General features: G+C 42.9%; 1 protein-coding gene across 3 annotated transcripts in view; it reads left to right on the top strand.

Moving 5' to 3' along the window:
* Positions 1-14015, top strand: part of RGS20 (regulator of G protein signaling 20) — a 46246-nt gene that overhangs the window by 8014 nt on the left and 24217 nt on the right. The gene's annotated exons all lie outside the window — the stretch shown is intronic.

Here is a 14015-nt window from a genome sequence, read left to right as displayed (position 1 = left end):
CTTCCTGCAGACCCTCATTGAAATAAATAGAAATTGCGTAAGTGTTCACTGTGATTGTACAGTGGTACCTCGGGTTAAGTACTTAATTCATTCCGGAGGTCCCTTCTTAACCTGAAACTGTTCTTAACCTGAAGCACCACTTTAGCTAATGGGGCCGCCGGAGCCCAATTTCTGTTCTTATCCTGAAGCGAAGTTCTTAACCTGAAGCACTATTTCTGGCTTAGTGGAGTGTGTAACCTGAAGCGTATATAACCCGAGGTACCACTGTACCTATTATTGAGATCTCTCCTCCCACACTGACTGAGGTTCTGTGTTTCCTGGCAAGGAGATGCACTGAAGACTGCTCTTACTGAATGGCTAGTGGTCATGCGTCTGTTAAGTGTTAAAGGCAGGGGGAAGTGGCAGCCTAATAGTTTCCATTTGCCCAAAATGGAACATGGCTTCTAAATATGGTACATGAAACAGCTAAATCTTCCCACCCCTGTTGACAAGAGGAAATTAGAAGCCAGCAGTTAAGTGTTGGGGGAAAGGCAGCAAGTGGCAATAAGAGGATCCCCACTGGATCAGACCAACAACCTGCCTATCCCAGCATCCTGTTGTCCATAGTGACCAACCAGATGTCTGTGGAAACTGGCTTCTCCTTTTCTTATTCCCCACCAAATGGCATTCAGAATGCGCTCTCTGATTCTGGAGCTTTTGATGCATTCATCTATCCCGATGCTTGTTATATGAAATTTCACTTATTCAAACAAGAGAAATTAGTACCCAAACCTCACTATACACACTGTAGATTCAGATATCCAAACAGCCAGACCTGTGTAAACAAACCAGCAGCTTTAAACAAACCTTCATTTTTGTGTTTTGCTGGTCTACAGTAGCTGTTTTGCCAGAAACCATGAGGGGAGAGATCAGACAAATAAGAGAGCATTTTTCCTTTCTTTGTTTGCCTTTCACAAGGTTTCAGAGGGTTTTCCTAGTTTTTTCCCATCATTTTCAGGTCAAAATTCCACAGTCAGAAACAGATTAGAAATTTCCCCATAGGAATCAAGGGGAATTGTGAACTCATTATGCAAATACTAACCTAACAAACATGGGACGCGGGTGGCGCTGTGGTCTAAACCACAGAGCTAGGGCTTGCCGATCAGAAGGTCGGTGGTTCGAATCACAGCAACAGGGTGAGCTCCTGTTGTTTGGTCCCAGCTCCTGCTCACCTAGCAGTTTGAAAGCACATCAAGTGCAAGTCGATAAATAGGTACCGCTCCAGCGGGAAGGTAAACGGCGTTTCCGTGCACTGCTCTGGTTCGCAGCTTAGTCATGCTGGCCACATGACCCGGAAGCTTTCTGCGGACAAACGCCGGCTCCCTCGGCCTATAGAGCGAGATGAGCACCACAACCCCAGAGTCGTCCGCGACTGGACCTAATGGTCAGGGGTACCTTTACCTTTACCTTTACCTTACAAATAATTTCCTTAGAATGTCTTGTGTTTGGATAGTGGGACCTGCATGTATAAGAAGAGGGAGGTCTTCAGGGCCTGCTTAAAAACTACCATAGAAAGGGCCTGTGTAACCTTCAAAATGATTGAATTCCACAGTTGTGGGGCCAGCTCAAATCCCTTTCACTGGAGTTCAGATAGTATGTGTCTGTCATGATTCACAGTCATTGCTAGCCTCATTTTAAAGATATTGGTCATGTGTCGCCATATTCTGCATCCACAGCAATGCAGTTTTGCTTGGCTCAGCGTTGTTCCTTGGTATCACAGCCAATCTTTTCTATTGAAGGTTTCCTTTTGGGACTTTGCAAGAGTTGATGGGAGGCAGGAGAACATAATGTTCCCCTTTGCTTTTAGGGAACAAATACAAGTATGTGGACTCCAATATAAAGGAAATTGCCTCTCTCCATTATGCGTATGACAGTATGGCCAAATATATATCATGGTGTTTTTTCCTGCACAGAATTTAATTTCCAGTTCTATAGTCTGTCTATATATCAGACTGCTGATAATCCCAGCACCTTCAAGAGGGGGGGAGGACTAGGGCACTTCCAGATTGTCACTATTTTGGCGTCAAATTCAGTCACATCCCAACAAATTTAGGTTCTGCAATGAAAGTTGATTTGGAGCTCTTGCACAACAAACCCACTTCCCCAAAAGATCAGACCTTTTTGAGATAAAGAAAGTGGCAAGAAAATGCACTGGCAAGGGTGGGATAATACTTGCTTTGAAGCAATGTCAGCTACCCTCAACAAAAACATTGCAGATAATAATAATAATACTAGTAATACAACTAATAATAATTATTAATAATAATATTTTTATTATTTATACCCTGCCCATCTGGCTGGATTTCCCCAGCCACTCTGGGTGCCTTACAGCATATGAAAAAATGTAGAAACATCAGAAATTAAAAATTTCCTGATACAGGGCTACCTTCAGATGTCTTCTAAAAGTCAGAGAGTTATTTATTTCCTTGACATCTGATAGGAGGGCTTTCCACGGGGGGGGGGGGGGGCGCCACTACCAAGAAGGCCCTCTGTCTTGTTCCCTTTAACCTTATTGTCAGGATACGGTCCAAACTGGAGGGTGGGCGTCCAGCCAAACACCATTATGCCTGCCTGCCTGGTTCTCCCTCCTGGGTACTGTCCAGAGAAATCATCTGTCTCCTTTCTGACAGGACTACGTGACCGATGTCTTCCGACAGTAGGGCACACATTAGCAGAGTAAACAAAACATCAGCAGAAGCCAGGCCCAGGGGCAGGGCGGCACTAAAGCTACTTTATTATTTACAAGTTCAGAACAAAAGGGAACATGTCTCCTCTCCTTCTTCCTCCCAGAGAGAAGGGACAACAGAAATATGAAAACGGAACAGTGAAAGGCAAAACATCCGTTCTCGTGCTCCAACAGCTAGTGTTAGAATGTACACAGACATGTGATGATTAACAGTCCCACATATCTGAGGTGCAGTGGGGGAATAGAAACCTAACACTTACCATACTTCTTGTAGTGAGGGAACCACCAAAAGGCCCTCAGAGCTGAACCTCAGTGTCCAGGCTGAACAATGGGGATGGAGATGCTCCTTCAGGTATACTGGGCCGAGGCCATTTAGGGCTTTAAAGGTCAGCACCAGTGCTTTGAATTGTACTCGGAAACATACTGGGAGCCAGTGTAGGTCTTTCAGACAGGAGAGTGAATACTCATCAAGTAGCCAACATCTAATCTCCCTACAAACCTCTCAAGATCAAAGCTCAATAAATGGATGTCTAAAAAAGCCCTGAGTATAAACACCCTCCTGACTGTGAAATGCAATTGAAAAATAGAAGATTCTGTCTACTACTTACCACCTGGGGCAGTGAGGTGGGATCACATGGCCAGTGAACTACCAGGCTCAGTTCAAGGTATTAAGATTTTGCATGAATCAGTACTATCTCTGTGAATGCTGAATGGGAATAGGCTGCATACAGAAGACACAGTAGCCACTTAATACCTTAGTGTGTGGTAATTACAACTGTGGAAAGGTGCCTTCTGACTGTAGTCTCCAACACCTGAGGTTGTTCCTTCATTGCATTATTCCAGTTCTACAGTGCTATGATTCTATGACCAACCTCATGTAATTGCTAAGTATTCAGGAAAGCTTGGTAAAGCTCAGAGTACAGCCTAGGGCAGAGACTATGGTATCTACACCCACCATAAGAAAGGCATTAAGTAGCTACTATATAAAAGGTAAAGGTAAAGGTACCCCTGCCCGTAGGGGCCAGTCTTGCCAGACTCTGGGGTTGTGCGCCCATCTCACTCAAGAGGCCAGGGGCCAGCGCTGTCCGGAGACACTTCCGGGTCACGTGGCCAGCGTGACATCGCTGCTCTGGCAAGCCAGAGCTGCACACGGAAACGCCGTTTACCTTCCCGCTAGAAAGCGGTCCCTATTTATCTACTTGCACCCGAGGGTGCTTTCAAACTGCTAGGTTGGCAGGCGCTGGGACCGAGCAACGGGAGCGCACCCCGCCGCGGGGATTCGAACCACCGACCTTTCGATCAGCAAGCCCTAGGCATTGAGGCTTTTACCCACAGTGCCACCCGCGTCCCCTCAGCTACTATATAGTGGGTAGGCAAATGTTTCCACATTAATGCCCACATCAGGGTCCAAAAAATCAAGCTGAGGTTGGCTCAGAGCAGCCACACTTACATATTTAAAATCTGGAGTTGTATTGTTTGTACTGAACTAGGAAAATGTAAACTTTGATGTTGCTAATTTTTATTTGTTTACCCTACTCTTCAGCCTGTGAAAAAGCTCCTAGAATGCTTTAGAATGATCAGTAATAACACTTTCCCTTCCTTCATGCTTATAATCGAAAAGAAATGATGCAAAAGGGATTGTGATCTGAGGTTCCCTGGCTCATGGCAGAGGCCAGAGTATGTTGTCTTCTGTGTAGTACCTCTCCACCATTTTGAAGAGATCCCAGTATCAGCAAATATGAGAGAAACCTAACTTAATCCTATCGTGACCTTCCTCCATTGTTTAACATAATTATCTGTGGTCTGAGGAATCTCAGACCAACCTTCAGTTCTGCACAGAGGTTAGTGACCCCAGAGGGAGGGCTTCATGTTTATTAAGCATGAAGACTGTATAGAGCAAGTTCCGACCTAAAGGAAGCAATTGATGAGGCTTCACAGAACCATCCACTTTCCTTTCTGCTGCCTTTTCTTCCTGGCAGCTCACGGCCTTAAACAGTAACACTAATGAGTTCAATGGTCCACTTAGCAAGCTGTTCTTTCCTAGCATATCACTTTGAGCTTGACCCTAAGCAAGAAGCAAATAACATCTGTCTTGGTTGAGATCAAGCTCCTTGAGGGATTTTGTATGGATTAGCTTGGCTGCCTCCCCAGCACAAAGATCAATATGTGAGTCAGCCATGTGCCTGAATACCAGCAGTGTTTTTTGAGACTCAACTTTTAATCTGCTTGCCTAGTTATTAGAATCTATATAGGAGGCAGCTGTAACAGACTCTCCTACAGCCATTCCACCCAGAGACCTCAGCAGAGTGCTCAAATGCTTTACAGAGACAGTGCTCTGACTGTCAGAGAACAATCTTCTATGTGAAGAGTTGCACGGTTTAAGAAAAAATGCCTATAAGCAAGGAGAGCAGAATCTTTGAAGTTGCCTTTCAATAGTTAGTACCTGGACAAGCAAACAGAGCAGGCACACAGGTTCCTGATCACACCCAGGGCTTACCCACTTCCTCTCATCCCTGCTGCTTTCCCTGGGGGGAAACTGCTCTTTAGTGCTCAGTTGGAGCAAATGGCAATTCAAACTTTCTCCAGATTGACATTTGCTCTGATTTAGCACTGAAGAGCAAGTTTTCCCCGGGAAAGGACCGGGGCAACAGGAAAACTACTTGGACCCATGCTTTCTAAGCACCGGACAAGCAGAAATGTGGACAAGCCCTCACAGTCTTCTCCCCAATGATGAGATGGATTGTTAAATTTCAGCAATGATTTCTCAATCTGCAGTTATGCATGTCAGTTAGCACCTGCAAATTTATGCAAATATGTAGCCTCATCTGTTTGTGATATGCAAGTGGCTGCCCTAAATAAAACCCATATAATCTTGTGATTAATTTTAAGCAGTACTGTTTTTTCTAGAAAAATAGGTGCTGAAACTCACCCTGAACACCTCCCTCATTCTCTTAGAATAGCAATGGCACCCACCTGAGAGGTGCCAGAACTGAGTTCCAGCTGTAAAAAAAAAAGCCCTAATTTTAGGTGACCAGCAGTTAGGGTTTAGCCATATCATCAAGTTTCCTTTGTGCTTCTCTTATAGGAATTCATTTTTGCCCTATAAGAATGAACACTATAGCCAATCACCAGAGCTTGCCCTTTCGCTATAACAACACACTGCAGAAATACATCCCACCAAGTACTGCCCACTAGTTTGGACAGGCCAGGAAACATCAATATAGATATTGGGGGAATACAATTGAAATTGCTCATACATTGATGAAAGCGCACACAGAAAAAAATTGTCGCTGTATGCACTGGTGCCCTTGTGTGGATACAGCATCTGTGGGACTTAGTTCTAAGTATTTATGTTTGAAATACAGGTGCTCAAAAGCAGGGAGGGGACCATTCGTGTTTTCAGGCGTAAGGCTCAAAGCAGTTCTTCCTCTAGTCAGTTTGGAGTATAAACGTTCCATTAGCTGGAATGCTTATTTGCACTGCAAATTGCTCGCTTCTGATCCTCTTCCACTTATGAATATGATCAGGTGCTCACACAGATGACTTGAGAAGTCCCAAAGGCAGTATAAACCCTGCATACGAAAATGCTTCGGGACAGGAAACATTTCTGCTATTGTCTTTGCCATAATGATTCTGCTAACTTTGACTATGCCTACAGTGACACCTGCTGGAGGATTTTAATTCAGTAATGCAAAATTTCACATTGACTTCAGATTATCATTTGGAAAAATCTTACCCCAACCTGTGTGATCAAAGGACCAGATCGATATGTGCTGCACACATGGTGTTTTTAGGGCTGTACGGAGTGGCAAGTTCAGGGGGAAAACCATAGCTCAATGGTAGAGCATCTGCTAAAATGAAGGGGAAATGCCATTTTATCAGCACCTTCAGCGGAAACAGTTTCTCTCTCCCAGTGCTGCTCTTTGAAGCCCTGAAAACTGGACGTTCAAAGAGTAGCACAGCGCTGCTTGCAAAAGGGTCTTTAAAGTCCTAACCATTGGGATTGTCAAATTTGACCCGACAGAGGTTTTGAGATAAAGATCTGGCCCACTGACCAGGAAAGGTTCCCTGCCCTGCCTTATTTCAAGATTTGCCAACTTTTTTGGCAAATGTGCCATGTTACATTCAAACTATTGGAGAGTGCATCTCTGTTGCACACTATCTTGAGTGCCAGTTCAAGATTTTGAGGGGCCCAAGGGCAAGTTGCCTACAGTGGGCACCTCTCTTCCTCACTGCTACCCCCTACTTCCTCATCTTGCAAATGCCTGTTCTTATGTGGTCAGAATGACACCATCCATGTTCAAGAAAAAGCTATTAACAGGCTTGTGGGAACCCCAAGATGTGAAGAATTAGAGAAATTGTTTAGAGTAACAAACCAATGCGAGGTTCAAAAATGCTGCAGCCTAATGAGGGCCGAATATGCTCAGTGGGCATGAAATGTTAACTGGCTGTACAGGAGGAAAAAGCAGTAAATAGGGAGATGAACAGGGAATGGAGTGTCCTGAGGGGGGCATTGCCAGCTATCTGGAGCCCTGAACACTGGCATTCGACACTGCAAATCCCAGCTGCCAGAATTGCAATAGCTACTTCTTCAATGCACATACATTAAGCTCATAAGATATGAGTCCTTTCCCAGAAATTATGCTCTTGGCATTCCTTAATTTCAGTTCCAAGACAGTTCCAAGACAAACTTTTCAGGAGATGTTTCAACAGCTATAAAGTAAATTAATGGAACAATACTTTTAAGTCTTTAATCCAACATCATTTAGTCAACAGGATGTTCCAGAAAGATTCATTTCTCCCTTCCCTATTTCTCCTTAAGGTTAGTGATGAGTTTCTTTCCTTCTTTCCTTGTTAGTTAAAATGAATAAGGAATTTCTGACATGTGAAAATCTGGTATGCCTCAGCAACATGAACTCCAAACAGGCATTAGTCATATGGACATTAAACTGTACTTTCAGAGGGAATGAACCGAAAATTAAAATGCATAAGACAATGTCGTAATTTGGTACATGATAGCTCTGTCTGTTCTGTAAACAGAATATTTTTCAGCTTCCAGGAAATTCATTCAAACTAAAAGTTGTTTTTGTTGTGGTTAGAAGTGGTATAATTGAATTGCAAACACAGAACCTCATTCTGGTTGTAATTTCAAGTGGTACCTTCTATTTATTTTTTTAAGATGCCCTGCTTTAAAAAAACAAAACACTCCCCCACCTACAAAATGGCTTATATAAGTAGAAAATGACAAATCTGATAATGCAAAAATAGTTTTAAAAACAAAATAAATGAAACCGATTAAAAGCACACAAGCATGAAAGCCAAAGGATATAAAATGAGGACAGTAGAGCTCAATTATAAAATGTCTTCTGGAATTAATAAAAGGGGTTTCAATACCTGCCTAACAGCACAAAGAGGAATTAGTTTGGTGGATGAACCACAATCCCTGCCTCGTGAGAGAATTTGTAGATATTTGTAGATATCTACAGAATCATCACCAATAAGGCCCTCTCCAAAACAAAGCACTGCCTTCTTTGTCACTGCTGGCCACTGACATTACCTGGCCATCCAGGGACAAAATGAGGTACAGGAACCCCCAAATGAACTTGATACTTCAGGGGAGAATACAACCCCAATCAAAATTAGTTGCAAACCTCCACCGAGAGCAGAAGAATCTTCAATTGTTTGTCTTCCAGACACCCATTCAGAATTTCCAGTGCATCTCTAGGGTTAGATGATTAATATTAAAAGGTTGAGAGTTGAGTGTCATCAACCTACTGGTGACACTTAAACCCAAATCCCCAAATGACATCACCCAGCAGGTTCATGTAGACATTAAAACTCATAAGAAGCTGGCTTCTGCTTTTTATCAATTGCTTTTGAGAAGCCAGTTCCCCCCATTTGACAGAAGGTGGTGTGGGTGGAAGACCTGGGGGAAACTCTAGGCCAGCTGTATGGCGGGGAGGGGGTGGGTCTAGTCTACCAAGCCCTTCTCAGCTTTTGCCAATATGCAGAACTCTCTCAAAGTGGTGCATCTGTGGTCTCACACACTGCCCAGGCTTGCTCATATATTGGGTCAAGGATCTAATTGCTGTTGGTGAGACTGCCCAGATAACCATGCTTATCGGCTTATGTTCTGGGGCTGTCGTTTTGTTTCTGTTTTCTGGGGTTGAAGGATGGAGAAAATTACATCCATAATTAGTAAACAGGCAGTTAAAGAGCCAAAGTTATGTCTGCTCTCCATATTTGAAGGAGACAAAAACACCCTACTAATCAAACCTTTGATTATGTTCCTCCTGATCACAGCCCATTTAACTACAACCCAGGGCTGGAAGGTTCCTTGACCATTATAATGGGCATGTGGTATAAAAAGACAGTTTCCTTGAAGATGCTAACTCATAAATTTAAAGGCACCAAGGGTTCTGCCATGCCACAATATTTTGTTACCATATGGGTATCCCTCCCTCTCTCTCTCTCTCTCTCTCTCTCACACACACACACACACACACACACACATTCTTAACTTATATCAACACCACTCACACCATGGATCGCCTTGTTCTAGTCAAGTGGGTTATTCATTTAGAAGAATTATTAAACTTGGACCTTGTGCTCTTCAAACTCCCCCGCCCTATTTTTGCTCTGCCACTAGTATTAGTTGTAGGTACCCTTATCATAGTTTCGTTTGTTAACGATTTTGTTTTCCATGTTTTTGGATTGGTTCTTTTTCAGGGTGTACTTTTTTGTCCTGATGTCCATTTTATATATACTGTACATATTATACCTTCTTCTTCTTTTTAAGCACAAAAGGTTATAAAGAGCAGGAAAGGACAGGAGAGTAAATCTTACTGAATTGTTGTTAACTGCTGCATTCAGCAGTATGTGGACTTTGGAAACATGGATTAAAAGTAAGCACTTTGGGGACCTATATAATTCTCAGAGACCTAAAGGCATTATATGTGTGTGTGCTTTAAAAGCAAATAGGAAACAGGTGATATTAAAAAGATAAATATAACCAATAATGGCTTCATTTTTTCAACAAACTTGAGCTTGGCTGGATCAGAGCAAAGGTCCAGCACCCTGCTCTCTACAGAGGCCAACAAAGTGCTTCTGGGAAGTCTGCAAGGTGTGGAGACAATAGCCTTGCCTCATTTTTGCTCCCTAGTAGCTATTATTCCGTAGCATACTGGTTCTGAACCTAGAGGTTCTCATAGCTATGGCTCTGTCTCCCATGAACTTGTTTAATCCCTGTTAAAGCCACATAAGCAAGTGGCCATCAGACATCCTTTTGCAGTAAATTCCATACATTGTGGTGTTGTGTGAAGAGGTACCTTTGGAGGGCTGACTTGAACTACCAGAAAGCTGGGGCCTCCAGAAAGTAGCTTTGCAACCCTACAGCCCTATCGCCTACAGCAGTAGCAGCCAGAGTGGTGGATCAGAGCCATAGAACTACCTTCCCAACACAGGGCTTGGTACAGCTTACCCTGGAGAGGGCAGGGAGGGCAGTTCTGCACCGACACACCAGTGGAATTGCTGGATTGACTGCAGGGGTGTACATGTTGCCCTTCTCTTGGGGCCACCCTGCCCTGCCGCAATCCTATCCCCATCCAAGTAGGTTGTAGCATCTCCTGTGTTGCGAAGGTGACTCCATAGCTGTATCTGACAATTTCCTCTCCCAATGGCAGAGAAAGAGGGTCCGACCTCAAAGATGGAGATTTGGTTTCAGGTGCCTCCTCCCCCCCCCCCCTCTGTGGCTCTTGCCCTACTGATGCTGGAAATCCAACATAGATAGTAGGACCACAAAAGTGGTACCAGGGAGTGGATTGATGTGTACCAGAGCATGGCATTGATCCAAAGGTCTTCCCAGTCTCTCAGTCTGCCTCCAAATGAGGGAGAAAACTGCACCATCCTTGGATCTGACATAATAAAATTCTCTCCCTTTGGGGAAGGGTTGTGGCATTTGTTTTGCATGCAGAAGGCCCCAGGCTCAGTGTCCAGCATGTCCAGAAAGGGCTAGGACCGCTGGCAAACCACCACCATGGACTAATGGTCTGGCTCAGTATAGGGCCGCTTCCTTGGTTCTAAGTTCTTAATGGGATGGAAATTGCTGCTGGATAAGGCAGTTCAAGCACCTCTGGTTCCCCATCCCCCTGGCGCTTAGCATTGTAGCCTAAGTGTATAAATGCAGCCCTTTTCTATGCCTTTCTGCTTCTCTTCGGTGCTGTTTACTTCCTCCTAAGTGTGCCTAGAATTGCAACCGTAATGGAACCTTCTTATTCACCTTAAAAGCACAATAAAGAGAAGGGGAAGCTCTTCATGACAATCACCTGCAAATGCATATTTCCTTTTGTTTATGGAGGAATATTATTAAGACTCTTATAATACAGAACTCTTCATCAGATGGCCAATTCTCAGCTTCAAATAAAGCCAGGTTCCATTATAAGCTCCTATTTCCTAGTGAAAGGGCTTACAATTTAGGAGCCAGGCAACCAATCAAGGTTGGAGTTAGCCACATTTTTTTTTAAGCTCACAGTGATTCATTTACCATTAATATCCCCAAGATAGGCAACAGATGTAGCTTTCCCAAACATGAAGATTTCTGATTGCCTTGAAAACATTAAAAAGTACCCTATCAATTTTTAAACTGTTTTTATTTATTTTCATAGTACAGAAGATAAATTTTGCGAAAATGATTGCTACAACAGTAAAAAACAGCAACAAGTAACTTGTCCTGATAAAATTACAGACTTTTATCATGCCATGTGTTAAAGTTTCATTTAAACTCTTCCAACTCTACAATTCTATGAAACAGAATAATATTTCAAAAAGCGTTACGCATGACATATTAATAAACATGGAATTGGAAATCAAAAGTAGGATAGTAACCAAAAAAGAGAAGCTGTGTGGAGTGCTTCTGTTCAGGATTCCAGATACCCAGTCCTGCCATTTTCCAGGATAGGCCCCTGCTTTTTTTAACACTGGGGAGCCACCCCAAAAAAGTAGAGGGGGGGGGGACAAACAAACTGGGCTCCTAGGAGTTGGTGCTCCTCTGCTGAGCCAGGATGGGAAACTTCCCCCTACGCATATGGCTGTGAAGGACTTAACTGGCATAGCCCCATTGAGCCCTGACTTGGCTGGCCCAGCCAGAGGTCTGTATGCTCCAAATTCATTCATCCTGGAGGAACTTGGTTAGAGATTGTGCTACAATTTGTTTTTCTGTAAGAAATGGATAGAATCATTTCCCTTCATTTCTCCCATCTCTTTCTTATAGCAGGGGCTCCCAAGCTGTGGTCCGTGGACCACCAGTTGTCTGTGAGCTTCATTCATGTGGTCTGTGTACTGTTACTTATATCCTCAGCAGTTTTCAAGTGAACCATGGTGAGGGAAAGTTTGCGAAGCCCTGTCTTATAGGACTTTTTCTTGAAACTGACAAGAGGTGCTGCAATGCATTTATTATCAAACTGATGCATACTGTTGCATCCAGGAACATTCTGTAGCATGGAGAAGGGGTCTTGGTGTGCTCTGAAAGTGACAAGACATTAAAACTGTCCAACTAAAGCACAGGTAAATTAGCTCAAAAATCTGCAAAAAAAAAAAAAACAACCCAAGAAGCACTGTGAATTGATACACACTGGATGCAGTCTGTAGAGGCAATCTTTGAGTATTCTTAAAAATGAGAAGAAATGAAAACTCCAATCTGAGGCATAAAACAATATGAAACTTGTGAGGTTTTATGCCTTTGGGGAGTAGTACAGTGATTGCACATTTAAGGCCATTTAGATAGACAATGTCAACATTACAAGTGTTCACTGAAAGGAAATTGAAGCTAAGAAGATACTACAAGTTTCTAGCCGCTTATAACATGGGGACCTCCATCACATAAAGATAACATGGAAGGCCTGAAACATGGCATGGCTGATGACTTAGGGGAGTAGTACAATACCTGAAAAATGAACGACATTTGGATGGAAGGTTCTAAAGTTGTAGGCAGCAGAAAACAGGCTTTGTCTCCATTGTAATCAACATAGTTATTTTAGTTAGTTTAGTTTAGTTTATATTTATTAATAGCTTTCCTGTCCTCCCAAAGGAGTCTAGGGTGGCAAACAACCAGTGGTAAAATATATTTGAAATATATTTAAAATAATTCCAATACAGATGCAGACTGGGAAAGATCTTGACTAAAAGTGTTATTGAAAGAGGAAGGTTTTCTTTGCAATGAAAAGACGACAGAGATGACACCTGTCTAATATTTGAGGGGAGGAAATTTCAGAGGATAGGTGCCACAATACTAAATGCCCAATTTCTACATTGTGGAGACTCGAGAGCAGACCTCCTGATAAGATGGCATCTGTAGGTGGCCCTCACTTGCAGAGAACAGTGATTGTCTGGATATACAAGGGGTGAGATGATCTTTTAGGTTTCCTGAAACTGAAGCAATTGAATGCAAGTTCCGTTTTTTAAAAAAAATATTTTAAACACGGGGTGATGGCTATACATTTGCACTGTAGCTGGGATTGGAGATTCTGTCGACACGGTTTGGATGAATCAACATGAAGCTCCTTGGGTGGTTTTCAGTAAAATATAGTCACAGCAGCACACATGCCTGGGCACCATCAGATGAAGCCAGGCATATGCCCAGCAGAGGGCAACAATGACAGAGCCAGCCAGCACATGAAGTCACATAATTTTTGATAGAAGAGGTTGGCCATTTTGTACATTCTTTTTCTTAGGACTTTTTCTAAATTTCCAACTGAGTTCTAAAGCCCACATCTGGAAATAGGAGATGCAGAAGATAGGATGCAGAAGTGTCCTAGAAGTGATCAGGAGAAGTCTTGATGCTGGATTATCATGTTTTTATATTAACATGATTCTTGTTTAAACAAACACAGTTTATTCCAGTACCTGGCCCTCTTCCTTAAACTGAAAGAGGATCCTGACATATGTTTACTGCTTGCATGCCAAAATGGCTTCTTAGCAGTTTACAAGTATAAGATCAATTGTAAAATCCATGCATAATTGAAATACACAGTTAAACAATTCCATCAACACATTAAAAACATCCATAACTAAAATAAACAGTAAAACATGCCGGTGTCAAGCACAATATTTAAAACAGTTTAAAAACAATTAGATCAGAAAGTTCAAGTTCAGGGAATGCTGGCCTAAGCAGGTGTGTCCTCAAAAGCCTGTGGAATGCCAATACTGATGGGGCCTCTCATATTTTTGCAGGGAGTAGGTATGGTTAGGCTTGTACTGTTAAAGCCAAGCAACTTGGATCAAGCTAGCTGGGCAT

This window comes from Podarcis gaigeae (genome assembly GCF_964106915.1).
Source record: "Podarcis gaigeae genome assembly, chromosome: 7".
In the NCBI taxonomy this organism is placed as follows: Eukaryota; Metazoa; Chordata; class Lepidosauria; order Squamata; family Lacertidae; genus Podarcis; species Podarcis gaigeae.
This window is presented reverse-complemented; position numbering and strand designations above follow the sequence as displayed.